This window comes from Zingiber officinale, chromosome 1B (genome assembly GCF_018446385.1).
Source record: "Zingiber officinale cultivar Zhangliang chromosome 1B, Zo_v1.1, whole genome shotgun sequence".
Classification (NCBI taxonomy): domain Eukaryota; kingdom Viridiplantae; phylum Streptophyta; class Magnoliopsida; order Zingiberales; family Zingiberaceae; genus Zingiber; species Zingiber officinale.
The window spans coordinates 55,678,796-55,693,779 of record NC_055986.1 but is presented as its reverse complement, the minus strand read 5'-3'; positions in this window follow the sequence as shown (position 1 = coordinate 55,693,779).

Here is a 14,984-nt window from a genome sequence, read left to right as displayed (position 1 = left end):
AAGGGGGAGATTGTTGGTGCGGGAAGCATCCGACGATCGAACCCAAGTTTTGATAATGGCAAAGGGTTCAAAGTTAAGTCTTGTTGTTATCTAACGTGTTGAATGAGTGTTTCAGGAAAGTCCTAACTGCGGTTAGGCAGGTGAAAACCCTAGGGGGTGGTAACCCTAGGTGGAGAAAAGTCCTAGCTGCGGTTAGGCAAAAGGAAAACCCTAGGGGGTGATAACCCTAGGTCATAGGGGGTGGTAACCCTATGCGGAAAGTCTTGGCAGGTCGATGGCTTCAGGGAAAAGTCCTAGGGGGTGGTAACCCTAGGTGGAAAGTCTTGGTGTCGCGAACCAGGTGAAAGACTGGACTAGCCGGGAAGCGGATGTCCAGCAGAAAGTCCGGAAGCGTCGAGTGCTGAGCAAAAGTGCAATCGATCTGGAGGATCGCACTAGCAACAGGTAAATCTCCTGAGTGGAGTAGGTGAGGACGCGTTGCCCGTAGAGGGAACAGTAGGCGTCGGGTCGACCTAGGGTTTCCGGTTGGAAACTCGAAGTCAGGCTCGGATAGTCCGGAGACTATCATTATCACTTCTATTATGCTTTATGTGCTAACTTTATGCTGCAGGGTATATTTGGGATTAATGTATCTTGCAGGGACCAAAGTGCAAAGATTAACCTCGGATGAACAGTGTCCGAGGTGCCTCCATGGAGCTTGGAGGCGCCTCGAGTGCAAAAGCTGACCTGGCCGCGAAGCAGGGCTGAAGGCGCCTCGGTTGGCTATGGAGGCGCCTTGGAAGGTGCCTTGAAGACATATGAAGGCGCCTTCAAAGTGATAAGGCGCAGAATGGTCAGCGCTCATCTGCACGGTGGACTCGGAGCTATGGAGGCGCCTTCGGAGGCTTTCAAGGCGCCTTGGATGCCCTTTATAAGGGGTCTTCGAGCAGCAGTGAACATCAACGAACTCCAAGCAATCCTTACGCTACAAGCTGCTCTAGAAACGCCCAGAAGTGCTGTTACAAGTCCCCGACAACCCGGAGCTCCAGATTCTGCTACTTTATTGTTGTCGGTATAATTTGTTTTAGTTCTTTCAATTGTAATATCTTATTGTACATTTTACGAGCTTATAGTTGTTGCCCACGGAAAGCGATCAAGGATCGCGGGCCTTCGAGTAGGAGTCGCCTTAGGCTCCGAACGAAGTAAAATCTCTCGTGTCTTTCTGTGTGTGTTCGTTCTTTATTCCGCTGTGTGTTTTAATTACTCCGATAGTTTTGCGATTTGAAAAACAAAATAGCCGCGAGCGCTATTCACCCCCCCCCCCTCTAGCGCGTCTCGATCCAACACATACAAGATAAATCGGGAGCCAGAAGCTAGAAGAGGTCAGGGTAGTATGCAACTATCTGGAAGTATTTCCTGATGAACTACCGGGATTAGCACCCGATAGAGAGATAGAATTTACAATTGAATTAGTTCCAGGTACTAAACCAATCTCTAAAACACCTTACCGGATGGCGCCGACTGAGTTGAAGGAACTTCAAGAACAGTTACGGGAGTTACTCGACAAGGGACTTATTTGCCCTAGTCACTCTCCGTGGGGAGCTCCGGTACTATTTGTGAAAAAGAAGGATGGGACTATGCGAACGTGTATAGATTACCGAGCGCTGAACAACGTGACAGTCAAGAACAGATACCCCCTTCCACGGATTGGCGATCTGTTCGACTAATTGAAGGGAGCAACTGTCTTCTCAAAGATTGATCTAAGGTCCGGCTATCATCAAGTGAAAGTGAAACAAGATGATATCCCAAAGACAGCCTTTCGAACAAGATACGGACACTATGAGTTCGTAGTTATGCCCTTCGGAGTGACAAATGCCCCTGCTGTATTCATGGATTTGATGAATCGGGTATTCGCGACATATCTCGATAAATGTGTGATTGTCTTCATTGATGATATTCTCATCTATTCAAGAACCCAAGAAGAACATGCCGAACATCTGAATATTGTACTGCAGATTCTCCGAGAAAAATAACTGTATGCAAAATTCTTTAAGTGCGAGTTCTGGCTAGATCGAGTAATATTCTTGGGTCATGTCATCTCCAAGGATGGAGTCATGGTAGATCCAAGCAAAATTGAAGCCGTAAGTAACTGGAACAGACCAAAGAATGCCAGTGAAATCAGAAGTTTTCTGGGATTGGCAGGCTACTACAGGAAGTTCGTAGAGGATTTCTCCAAAATTGTAGCCCCCATGACGAATCTCACCAAGAAAAATAAAAAGTATGAATGGACGAATGAATGCGAGAAGAGTTTTACAGAACTAAAACGGAGACTGACCAGTGCTCCGATCCTTACTCTTCCGGAAAGTAACAAAGGCTTTGATATGTATAGCGATGCTTCTTTATTAGGACTGGGAGCTGTACTCATGCAAGATGGCAAAGTCATCGCCTATGCCTCCAGGCAACTCAAAGAGCATGAAAGAAGTTACCCCATTCACGATCTAGAACTAGCAGCTGTGGTCTTCGCTCTAAAAACATGGAGGCATTATTTATATGGAGCCCAGTGTAGGATTTATACAGATCACCAGAGTCTGAAATATTTCTTCACGCAAAAAGACCTAAATATGAGACAACGCAGATGGCTCGAGCTAGTCAAGGATTACGATTGCAAAATATTTTATCATCCCGGAAAAGTGAACAAGGTGGCCGATGCACTCAACCGGAAGTCCGGTGCCACCTAACATCACTGTTCTAAGTTCGAGGACGAACTTTTTATGAGGTACGGGGTACTATAACACCCACAAAATTATAGGATATGTATATGAATATTATTTTTCCTTAGAGCATAGAAATGAAAAGAATAAGAGAAAAGGGAAAATAAAAATATAGAATAAGAAGAGGAGAGGTCAAGGATTAAACCTTGAACCTCCCACAAATGATGGAGATAAATTGATGAATGATAACCACTAGGATAAGGAGAAATATTTGGATAGAAAGGAATGGAAAATTTAGTTAAAGGAGAAAAGAAAACTAAGCAAAAAGAGCAAGAGAAAACCAAGTTGCTTACCTTCTTTTCCCTCTTGGTTAAAAAAAGGAGCAAGCAAAAGAAGAATTTTCTACTTCCCTCCCTCTCTCTATTTTCGTGGGAATTAAAGGAGTGGGGGAAAAGAGAATTTGAGGGAATGAATGAAGACATGTTTCATTTGGCAAAGGGATAAATAGGTTTAGAGAAGAAAAACAAGGGATTTAATTCTTTTCTTCTTCCTCCTTCTCCCTTCTTCATTCTTCACCGAACCAAGAAACCCTTCCCTCTCCTCATTCCAATAGCTAAGTTAAGTTCTTCTCCAAGAAAGCTAATTTCCGAGAAGAAACCTTCAAGTTCTAGCCCTTCCAAGCAAAGGAAACAAAAGGAGGTACAAGAAGAAGAAGCTTCCTCCCACCTTGGCACCTAGAACACTTTTCTCTCTAAGGAAAACCACAAGCGAAAGGATGTAAGTTTCCCTCACCTGTGGTACAATAGCTCTTGTTTGTTCTATGAAGATTCGGTTACATAAAAAAGAAAAAAAAATCTAAGAAAACCTCATAAAGAATTTCAATCAAGATAAGACCAAGGGAAGGACCTAGGGAATGTAAAGATCTAAATTTTTGACATGCTCGATATGTTTCTTGAAATATGTAATTTATGGTAGGGATTTATCCCATGTTTCTATGCAAGAATATTTAGTAGAACATAGATCCATGGTCCTAGATTTTCAGCCAAGCAAGAATAAAAGGATTAGGTAAGTTTAAGCCCCAAATTAAAACATGCTCCTTTGTTCTTATGATAGATGCCCTATGATAATGGTATTGTTAACATTTTCTCCTACTTGTTATGTGGATTGGAACTTCATCTCAAGCTCATGAATATTCGGCCATGATAGAACTAAGGGCTTAGAAGAGCTTTAACTTAAAACTAAGCATGCCATGTTTTCCCTAAGATAAGATATGAAGCTATTATGATATGCCCATGATTGTATGTTAAGTTGAACTCTATTTCATGTCTATGAAGGTTCGGCCATGTTTAGATTTGAAACCTAGGAGAGTTTAAACAAGTCTAAGATACTCATGACCTTCTTGATGAAATGATATGAAAATGTTTTATGTTTATTTGTTGCATGGAAATTTGGTTATATGCTTGATAAGTTTCAGCCACATCATGATTTAGGGCCTAGGAAACTTAGAACCTAACTCAACTATGCTCATGTTATTCCTTGAAATATTTGCTATGAAAGTTGTTTAAGGTTCTCATGCTTTTAGGACAATTGAACCCTAGCTTTAAGTCCTACAAGTTTCGGCCACATCATGTTTAAGGGCCTAGGAAACTTAGAACCTAACTCAACTATGCTCATGTTATTCCTTGAAATATTTGCTATGAAAGTTGTTTAAGGTTCTCATGCTTTTAGGACACTTGAACCCTAGCTTTAAGTCCTACAAGTTTCGGCCACATCATGTTTAAGGGCTTAGGAAACTTAGAACCTAACTCAACTATGCTCATGTTATTCCTTGATGTAATTGCTATAAAAGTTGTTTAAGGTTCTCATGCTTTTAGGACACTTGAACCCTAGCTTTAAGTCCTACAAGTTTCGGCCATATCATGCTTAAGGGCCTAGGAAACTTAGAACCTAACTTAACTATGCTCATGTTATTTCCTTGAAATGTTTGCTATGGAAGTTGTTTAGGGTTCACAAGCTTGAAGGATAAATTTTTAACCCAATGTATGCTTGATAAGATTCGGCCATGATAAGTTGTAAGCTTAAGAAACCTAGAACTCTACCTAAACATGCTCATGATGTTTTCTTATGGTATATGGAATAATACTTGTTTAGGGTTCACATGTTGGTATGGAGGTTTTTACCTAAAACCTAATTTATAGGTTTTGGCCATTATAAGACATTAGGGTTTGAAAGCTAATTATGTTTCCCATGTACCTTATATACCATGTTTATGAGATTGCTATGCTTCTATGTTTAATTATGCACACTTATGATCTATACATGATGGAAACTCTTATGCTATGCTGTGTGTTATTTATGATGAGCTGTGTGCCCAATTTATGAATGATATATGTGAAGAGCTGTGTGCCCAAGTTACATGCTATTTATGATGAGTTGTGTGCCCAAACTATGCATGTATTTATGATGTGCTGTGTGCCCAAATTTTACATACCATTATGATGAGCTGTGTGCCCAAAATTCTATATGGTATGATATGATAAGAAATACGTTGTGCAAGAAATGATAAGAACCATGATATGTATGACATGCTACTTTACTTTATATGGCTTGTACCAAGGGTGGGCTCCATAAGCGCCCCGGGGTCGATGGACTAAGAAATGGGCCTCGTTAGAGATGGGCTCCTAAGTGCCCCTAGGTCGATGGACTAAGAAATGGGCCTAATATGTATGCCTTGTTGGGTTCAAGACTTGCTACCTTGGACCTACATAGGACGCGCGCATTTATGTATGTGGTACAAGTCGGGGCCCTAACTATGTTATGATTATGTTTAAGTATGTATGAAATAAGTTTTCAAAGGACATGTTGCATATACTATTGCATGAATCATGTTTTTGAAAGTCATCTTGCATAACACATTATGATTATGTTACGATATACCATGATGCCTATGATTATGTTATGTTATGTTAGGATGAACCTTATGATTACGTTTTGATATGTTATGATCATGATCATGATATGATAGAATGCACTTTATGACTTTATGAGGATATGCCATGATACCATATGATTATGTTATGATATGATGCTTCTATACATGATATGATGAGTTGTCTTTACGCTTTATGCATTGAAGCTTTATTTATGCTATACGGTTTTTGTGAGTAGGAAAGGATCTTACTGAGCCTTGAAAACTCACAGCTTACTTTCCTTGTACCACAGATAAGGGCAAAGAATGGATGTACTAAGGGAGCAGCAGGAGGGGGTAAGAAAGACGTGTGTAGTAGTGACTTGGCTAAAGAGGAAAACCTGCTTTTAATTAATAAGAATTATGTTCATGTTGTTTCCTCTACAACTCTATGACACTTCATCATGCTCTTTAGTATCATGGTTTAAGTTATGTTAAGCATGTTATGTGACTCATATGATAGGTAGTTGATGATGATGTCTTAAAAAAATAAAAGAAAGGTATAAAGAAAAATATATATATATATATGCTATAGATAAGACTTCCATTGTTTTAAGAAGAAAAGATAAGTAACCCCCGTCAGCTTAAGCAGGAAGGGGCGGGGCGTTACACATTGATCAATCTAGATGTCTAGGATAGAAGGACACTTGTCATATATTGTGAGGAGTCACAATTAGTAGTCACAAGATGATGTTGGATCTCAACATTCTTATAACTTGGGTAGTAATGATGTGTTGCTAGATATCGCTCATTACTTATGCTTCTAAAAGGGTTTAGGAGCATTGCCAACGTTATAAGAACCTATAGGGTCACACACAAAGGGCAATTAGATGGAGATTAGGTTCATTTGATGAACCTAAAGGATTAGGTTCATGTGATGAACCAAATTGGATTAAGAGTAATCTAAAGTAGGCTAATTGAGTTGTACTCAATTTGGTTCATGTATTAGATGAGTCTATTTTGGACTTAGACTCATTGAATTAATTTAATTCAATGAATAGAGATTCATTAAATTAAAATTGATTTGAATCAATGGTTAGATTAGATCAACCAAGAGAGAGAAGTGGTTAAGTTTGACTTGACTTGAGAGGAAGATGAAAGGTCAAGTTTGACTTGACCATTTGCCACCTCATTGGTGAGTTGGAATTGAGTGGGCCAATGATGATGCTCCACATCATCATGGTTGCTTAAGTGGGATGCCACCTCATGGGAGTTACCAAGAGTTGTGACTCTTGGCCTTCCATGGAGGTTACAACTCCACCTAAAGTGGCCGGCCACTTTTATTCAAGAATGAGTTTCATTTTTGCAAGTGTAACTCCATCTTCTTCTTCCTCTAGATTTTTCTTCTTGCTCTCCATCTCCTCCCTTACTGATCTCTAAGGTTGCTAGCACATCCTTAGAGGTTTTTCTCCATCTCTTGCTTGTGTGGATACACATAGAGAAGTGTCTACTTTGACACTTTCGAGATCCGGCGAATCGAGGACAAGCGGGATTGCGAAGGGCTTCGCATCAAGGGTATATTCCTTCTCCTTTGTAGATCTACTGTAGATCAAGGTTTAGAAACTCGTACTCATAAGTTTTTCGAAAGTTTTATCTTCGCACGGATCTGGTGGCGGGGGTTTCGGGGTTTCCGCGACGTGAAAAGCGGTTTTCGTGGCCCGAAAAACCAAACACATGCTTCGCACGTGGCTCTGATACCACTGTTAGCAATTTCGAGCCGCAAAAACCACTTTTTGTGTTGCCGAAACCTCAAAGCTAGCCACGGATCCGTGTGAAGATAAATAAATAAAAGTTCATGTACATGTTTGCCTACACTAGATCTACCTTAGATCTACATGAAAAGGAAGTATTACCCTTGTAGTGATGCCCTTCGCTTATCCCGCTCGTCCAAATGGTTGTCAGGTCTCATAGAGTGTCAAGTGTACACTCCTCTACACGTATCCACACGGACAAAAGGTGGAGAGAACCACTTAGAGTGTGCTAGCACTATTGAGAGGTCTCGGCAATGGAGGAGAAGGAGAGAAAAGAAGAGAGGAAGAAGAAGAAGCCTTGAATAAGCACACACTTATTCTTCATTACTATGGCCGGCCACTTAATAGAGGTTTTATACCTCCATGTAATACCAAGAGTCATGGCTCTTGGTCTTCCTCATGAGGTGACACGCAATGATGTAGCCTTGATGATGTGGAACATCATCATTGGCCGGCCCATGCCAAGTCACAATGAGGTGGCATTTGGTCAAGTCAAACTTAACCCTTCATCTTCCCTCTCAAGTCAAGTCAAACGTAACCTCTTATCTCCCATGGTTGATCAAATCTACCCTTTGATTCAAATCAATTTAATTTAATGAATCTCTATTCATTGGCTTAAATTGACTCAATGAATCATAGTCTAAATTAGACTCATTCGATAATTGAATGAAATTGAGTCCAACTCAATTAGTCTAATTTAGATTACTCTTAATCCAATTTGGTTATCACATGGACCTAATCCTCTTGGTCCATCATATGAACCTAATCTCCATCTAACTGCCCTTTGTGTGTGACCCTATAGGTTCTTGTAACATTGGCAATGCTCCTAAACCCATTTAGAAATATAAGCAATGAGCGGTATCTAGCAACACATCATTACTACCCAAGTTACAAGAATGTTGAGATCCAACATCACCATTGTGACTACTAATTGTGACTCTCACAATATGTGGCAATGTCCTTCTATCTTTGACATCTAAATTGATCAATTGAGGCACAGACCGTGTCATCCTCTAATCAATCTATGTCTTGAACTCAAGTAGACTCACTCTAATCAAATGAGCTCAATATCTCATATTGACTTATTTGGGAATGACCATGCACTTAGTGGTCTCACTCTATCAAGAATCATGATATCACTCCCGCCATATAGGAGGGATAGATCTCATCTACATCACTCACATCTTACCACATAATTTGTTACATGCCCAGTAGTCGCCTTTATAGTCCACCCATTTACGGGTGACGTTTGACGAAGCTAAAGTATGCAACTCCTTATATAGGGAACCATGTTGACTTCAAGTCCAAGGACTGATGGTCATACTAATAGTCACATGAGAAAGTATATGACACTCATATAATGATCCATGATACTTTCTCATGGCGGGGGATTCAATATACATTCTCCAATGCATACCCATGTGTCAACTTGATATGTAATATCCATGACTTGTGAGATCAAGTCATCAAGTTGTCCTACATTCTAGTCTCATCGCATTAACATTGTCCCTGAATGTTAATACTTGACTAGGAATGATTAAGAGTAGTGTTCTCTATATCATCTCATTATCAATTCAACCAATCGATTGATATAGATAAGAACCTTCTACTCAAGAACGCTATTATACTCAGTTATTTGGCACCAATACAAGTATAATAACCATAAATAAATGTCTTTATAAAAATATATATATAGGATATGATACATCTAGTTCATACAACAATCATCACATGATCGGCTCTAGGGATCTCACTAATAAAGATCTCTGTTATTATGGAAATGTGTGCTCTTAATCATGATATAATAACAAGTACGTATACTTAATATTTATTTCTTTAATTTATCAAAAGGTGCGATTTAGTTCGATAAATCAATAGGCCTGATAAGATGAGAAATTATATTATTTATATGGTGTGTTGTTGATTATTGAATGAAACTGTGTCCTAGTAATCTAGGTTGATGATGTCTCCTTGAGGAGCTCATAAGGATTGTCATTTATACCCTGCAGGTGGACTTAGTCTGACATGACAATAAGGCTGAGTGGTACTACTCTTGGAGCTAGATATTAATTGAGTTGTCAGTAACTCATTTAATTAGTCGGCATTCGATATCTTAAACACAGGGAGATTAACAGACTTATAATAAGAAGGAGCCCATAATGTAATTTGGGATTGGTGCAGTAGTTTAATAGTAGTTCTTTAGTGGTATAAGTTATTATTGATGAACTTGAGTTGGGTGTTCGGGGCGAACACGGGAAGCTCAAGCTCATCGGGAGACCCAAACCAATTCCTCCTCTTGGTCCCTAATGTAGCCTCTTATATATAGTCTTATATCTGTTGGTTGCTACTGGGAATATCGTATTGGTTCCCCTGTACAAAAATTTTATACAAGTCCTGAACCATTCCTAACAACCTATTGTGTTCTTTAGAAATTAAATTTGAAATCGCAAATTGTACTTAACATTATTGATTCCAAATTCAACTTATCCGTTCTTAGTGGTTTAGAATTGAATCGCAAACGATGCTTAACATTATTGATCCAAATCCACCCATGTTACAAATTAAATTAAATATTAATTTCAGAGATCGGGTTCTAAGTCAAACATGGCGAGCCACTAGGTCTTTTTGGGTATGGGAGCATCCACTACTTCCTAGACAAAGCCTTTCAACGAAATTTAATATTTAATTTCCTTATAGTAACCCTAGGTTTAACCAAAAGGAACAATCCAATCATAAGTTCGAAAAACAAAAGAAACACAAAATCCAAAACATAAATTCGATTACCTAGATTCATTAGCCTCTTGTGTTTTGTATTTCAAGATCTAAATAAAAGGATGAAGTAGTTATGATGCAGAAACTAATAACTAGTTATACCTTTTATAGCTTATAGACCTCGCGATCTTTTGTCGTATTCCTCTTCTTATCTCGGACGTCGTGTGGACGACGATCTACCGAGACGAGAATCCACCCAAGCTTCCTTCTTCTCCAAGCAAGTTTCGTCCACCACAAGAACTCCAAGAGAAGATGAGGTACGACCACCACCACCAAGCTCCAAGGGATGCTATAAACAAAGCCTCCTTTCTCTACTTCTTCTCCAAGCAAAATCCGCCCACCAAGGACTCCCCAAGAGTTGATGCCGCCGACCACCAAAGAAGAAGAAAAGGAGATGAAGAAGGATGAGGGTCGGCCACCACCAAGGAGGAGAGGAATAATAAAAGTATTGTTGTGAGGTGAGACACCTCTACCCTCTCTTTTATATTCCTTGGTCTTGGAAAATAAGGAAAGTTTTAATAAAAACTTTCTTATTTTCCTTGCCATTGAAAAGGAAATTTTAACTAATTAAAAATCATTTTCTCTATTAATGTGGCCAGTCATATCTAATCCTCCAAGGAAGGAAAGTTTTAAACACAAAATTAAAACTTCCTAATTTGTTTCCGGAAATTTTTAAATAACAATTTCTCTTTTAAAAATTCCCTTTATGGTTGGTTATAAATGGAAACTTTTATAAATTAAAATATCTCTATTAAAACATGTGGATGATTACAAAAAGAAAAGTTTTCTCAAAATTAAAATTAACTTTCAATCTACAAATAAGGAAAAATATCAATTTTTTTCTCTTAATCTTTTGTAGAAACTATAAAAGGAAAGATTTAATTTTAAAATCTCTTTTTAAAATCATGAGGATGGTTACAAAAAAGGAAAGTTTTATTAAAAAAATTAAAATCTTCCTTTTAACTACAAATAAGAAAAGATATCAAACCTTTCTCTTAATCTTTTGTAGAAAACTATAAAAGTAAATATTTAAATTTTAAACTCTCTTTTAAAACCATGGCTTCCACATAAGAAAAGATTTTTAAAAATAAAATCCTTTTATTTTAATGTGGTCGGCCAATTAAGCTTGGGTTCAAGCTAGGGTCGGCCACCAACTCACCTTGGTTTGGCCGGCCCTAGCTTGGGCTCCAAGCTAGGCTTGGCCGGCCACCTTAAGGTGGATAAGAAGGTGAGTATAAGACTATAAATAAGAGGCGACGACAGGGACTGAGAGGAGGAATTGGTTTTGGTCTCCCGATGAACTTGAGCTTCCCGTGTTCGCCCAAAACACCCAACTCGAGTTCATCAATAATATCTCATTCCACTAAAGAGTTATTATTGAACTATCACATCAATCTCATATTACTATATGGGCTCCTTCTTATCATGAGTGTGTTAATCTCCCTGTGTTTAAGATATCGAATATCCACTAATTAAATGAGTTACTGACAACTCACTTAATTAATATCTAGCTCCAAGAGTAGTATCACTCAACCTTATCATCATGACGGACTAAGTCCACCTGCAGGGTTTACATGACAATCCTTATGACCTCCTCTTGGGGACATTATCAACCTAGATTACTAGGGCACAGTTTCATTCTATAATCAACAACACACCATATAAATAATATCATTTCCCAACTTATCGGGCCTATTGATTTATCAAGCTAAATCGCACCCTTTGATAAATTAAAGAAATGAATATTGAGTATATGTTCTTGTTATTATATCATGATTAAGAGCACACACTTCCATAATAACAAAGGTCTTGTTCTTTTATGCAGTCAGTATAAAAAGAACTTTTCTTAAATGGTCCTGCTCAATACACTCAGAGTGTACTAGTGTGATTTTATAGTTAAGATAAACTAATACCAAATTATACTACGACTATTCCAATGGTTTGTTCCTTTCCATCTTAGTTGCGAGCTACTATTTATAATTTATAAGAAATTGATAACATGATCTTCTGTATGTGACATCACACACCATGTTATCTACAATATAAATTAATTAAACAACTACACTTAGCATATAAATGTAGACATTTGACCAATGTGATTCTTTATTTTAAAATAAATATTTACAAAAAACTAGGTTTTTAGTATACACACTAACAATCTCCCACTTATACTAAAAGACTATGTTGTCATAAATGCTGCCATACATCTTATTCTCATTCCTTCAACATGCCAATCAAAAGCTTTCGCCGGAAGGGCCTTAGTGAAAGGATCTACCAGGTTATCTGCTGATGCAATCTTGGCGACAACAACTTCTCCTCGCTTTACGATGTCTCGCATCAGGTGGTACTTGCACTCTATGTGTTTACTCGCCTTATGGGCTCATGGTTCCTTCGAGTTTGCTACTGCACCACTATTATCACAATAAATTGTGATGATTTTGGGCAAACCAGGAATCACATCTAAGTCCATTAGGAAGTTCCTGAGCCACAGAGCTTCTTTGGCTACCTCAGAGACTGCCACATACTCAGCTTCCATGGTTGAGTCAGAAACACATTTCTGCTTAACACTCCTCCATGCAATGGCTCCACCTCCTAAAGTAAACACATAGCTTGATATAGACTTACTATTGTCCCTATCTGATTGGAAGTCAATATCCGTGTAACCCATAGGGAACAAATCATTTGCTTAGTAAACTAGCATATAATCTCTAGTCCTTTCAGGTACTTTAATATATACTTTACAACAGTCTAATGTCCTTGTTCAGGGTTACTTTGATATCTGCTAACCATGCCCATGGTAAAATAGATATCCGGTCTCATGCACAACATAGCATACATTAGGCTTCCGACAGCCGAAGCATAAGGAACTGCCTTCATCTCCTCTATCTCCTTTGATGTCTTCGGAGACATCTCTTTAGATAAAGTTACTCCATGCCTAAAAGGTAGAAAACCTTTCTTGGAGTCTTACATGCCAAAACGAGTAAGGATTGTATCGATATATGAAGTTTGGGACAAGCACAACATCCTTTTCTTGCGATCCCTTATTACTTTGATCCCAAGAATATGTGTGCATTCTCCTAAGTCCTTCATATCGAATTATTTGGACAACCATACCCTTACTTCCGACAACACTTTGATATTGTTTCCAACTAACAAAATGTCATCTACATATAGTACAAGAAATACCACAACGTTTCCATCACACTTCTTGTATACACAAGACTCATCCGGACACTAAATAAATCCATATGATTGGATTACTTCATTAAACCGGATGTTCTAAGATCTTGAAGCTTGCTTCAGTCCATAAATCGACCGATTTAGCTTGCACACTAGATGCTCTTTGCCTTTTTCAATGAATCCCTCTGGTTGCTTCATATGGATGTTTTCTTAAACACTTCCGTTAAGCAAAGCTGTCTTGACATCCATTTTCCAAACCTCATAATCCATATAGCGGCAATGGATAAGAGTATCCGGATAGACTTAAGCATGGCCACCGGTAAAAAAGTTTCCTCATAATCAATTCCCTCTTTCTAAGTGTACCCTTTCGCAACAAGCATTGCTTTGAAGGTTTCCACCTTCCCATCTGTCTCTCTTTTCCTTTTGTAGATCCACTTACATCCAAGGACTTTTACACCATTTGATGGTTCTACAAGCTCCCAGACCTTATTAGAATACATAGATTCTATTTCAGAATTCATCGCTCTTTGCCAAGATGCTTCATCTATATCTTGGAGTGCTTCGTCATATGTTCTGAGATTAGGTTCATGTTTACCTGGGACCAAGTCCGATGACTCTCCCAAAAACATGAATGTTTCAAGTTGCCTAACAACCCTCCCACTACGACGAGGCACTGTCTGTTGTTGTGTATCATTTGTGATGCGTGTTGTAGTTTCTTGTGATATTTCATCTTGCACTATTGGTACAAATGTAGACGTGTCCTCTCGCATTTCTTCTAGAACAATTTTCACTCATGGGCTTATGGTTCATTACATAATCTTCCTCTAAAAATTGAGCATTGGTGCTAACAATGATCTTCTAATTTTTAGGATTATAAAACAAACCACCTTCCATTCCCTTAGAATATCCTACAAATAGACAAACTTCTGTACGTGATTCCAACTTGTCAGTATCTCCCTTCAGCACATGTGATGGACTACCCCATATCCGAATATGATTCAGACTTGGCTTACGCCCATTCCATAATTCCATGGGAATAAAGGTTATTGATTTAGAAGGTACCATATTCAGAATGTACACTGCTATTTCCAGAGCATCTCCCCAAAATGAATTTGGTAATTCTGAATAACTCATCATCGATCTAACCATTTTCATAAGAGTCCTATTCCTTAATTCTGTCACATCATTCTATTAGGGTATACCAGGTGTAGACAATTGGGATTGAATCCCAGCCTCTGATAAGTAATTCCTAAACTCTCCAAAGAGGTATTCGCAACCACAATCAGACCGTAGTGTCTTGATACTTTTACCATGATGTTTCTCCATATCAGCCTTGTACTCTTTGAACTTATCAAAGCATTCAAATTTGCGGCGCATCAAGTAAATGTACCCATATCACGAATAGTCATATATAAAAGATACAAAATATTTGAAACCACCTCTTGCCTGGATAGACATAGGACCACACAAATCAGAATAACTAGTTCTAACACATCTTTGGCTCTATACCCTTTAGCCTTAAAAGGTCTCTTGGTCATTTTACCTTCCAAGCAAGATTCACAAGTTGGAAAGTTTTCCAACACTAATGAACCCAAGAGTCCATCGGCTATAAGCCTTTGAGTC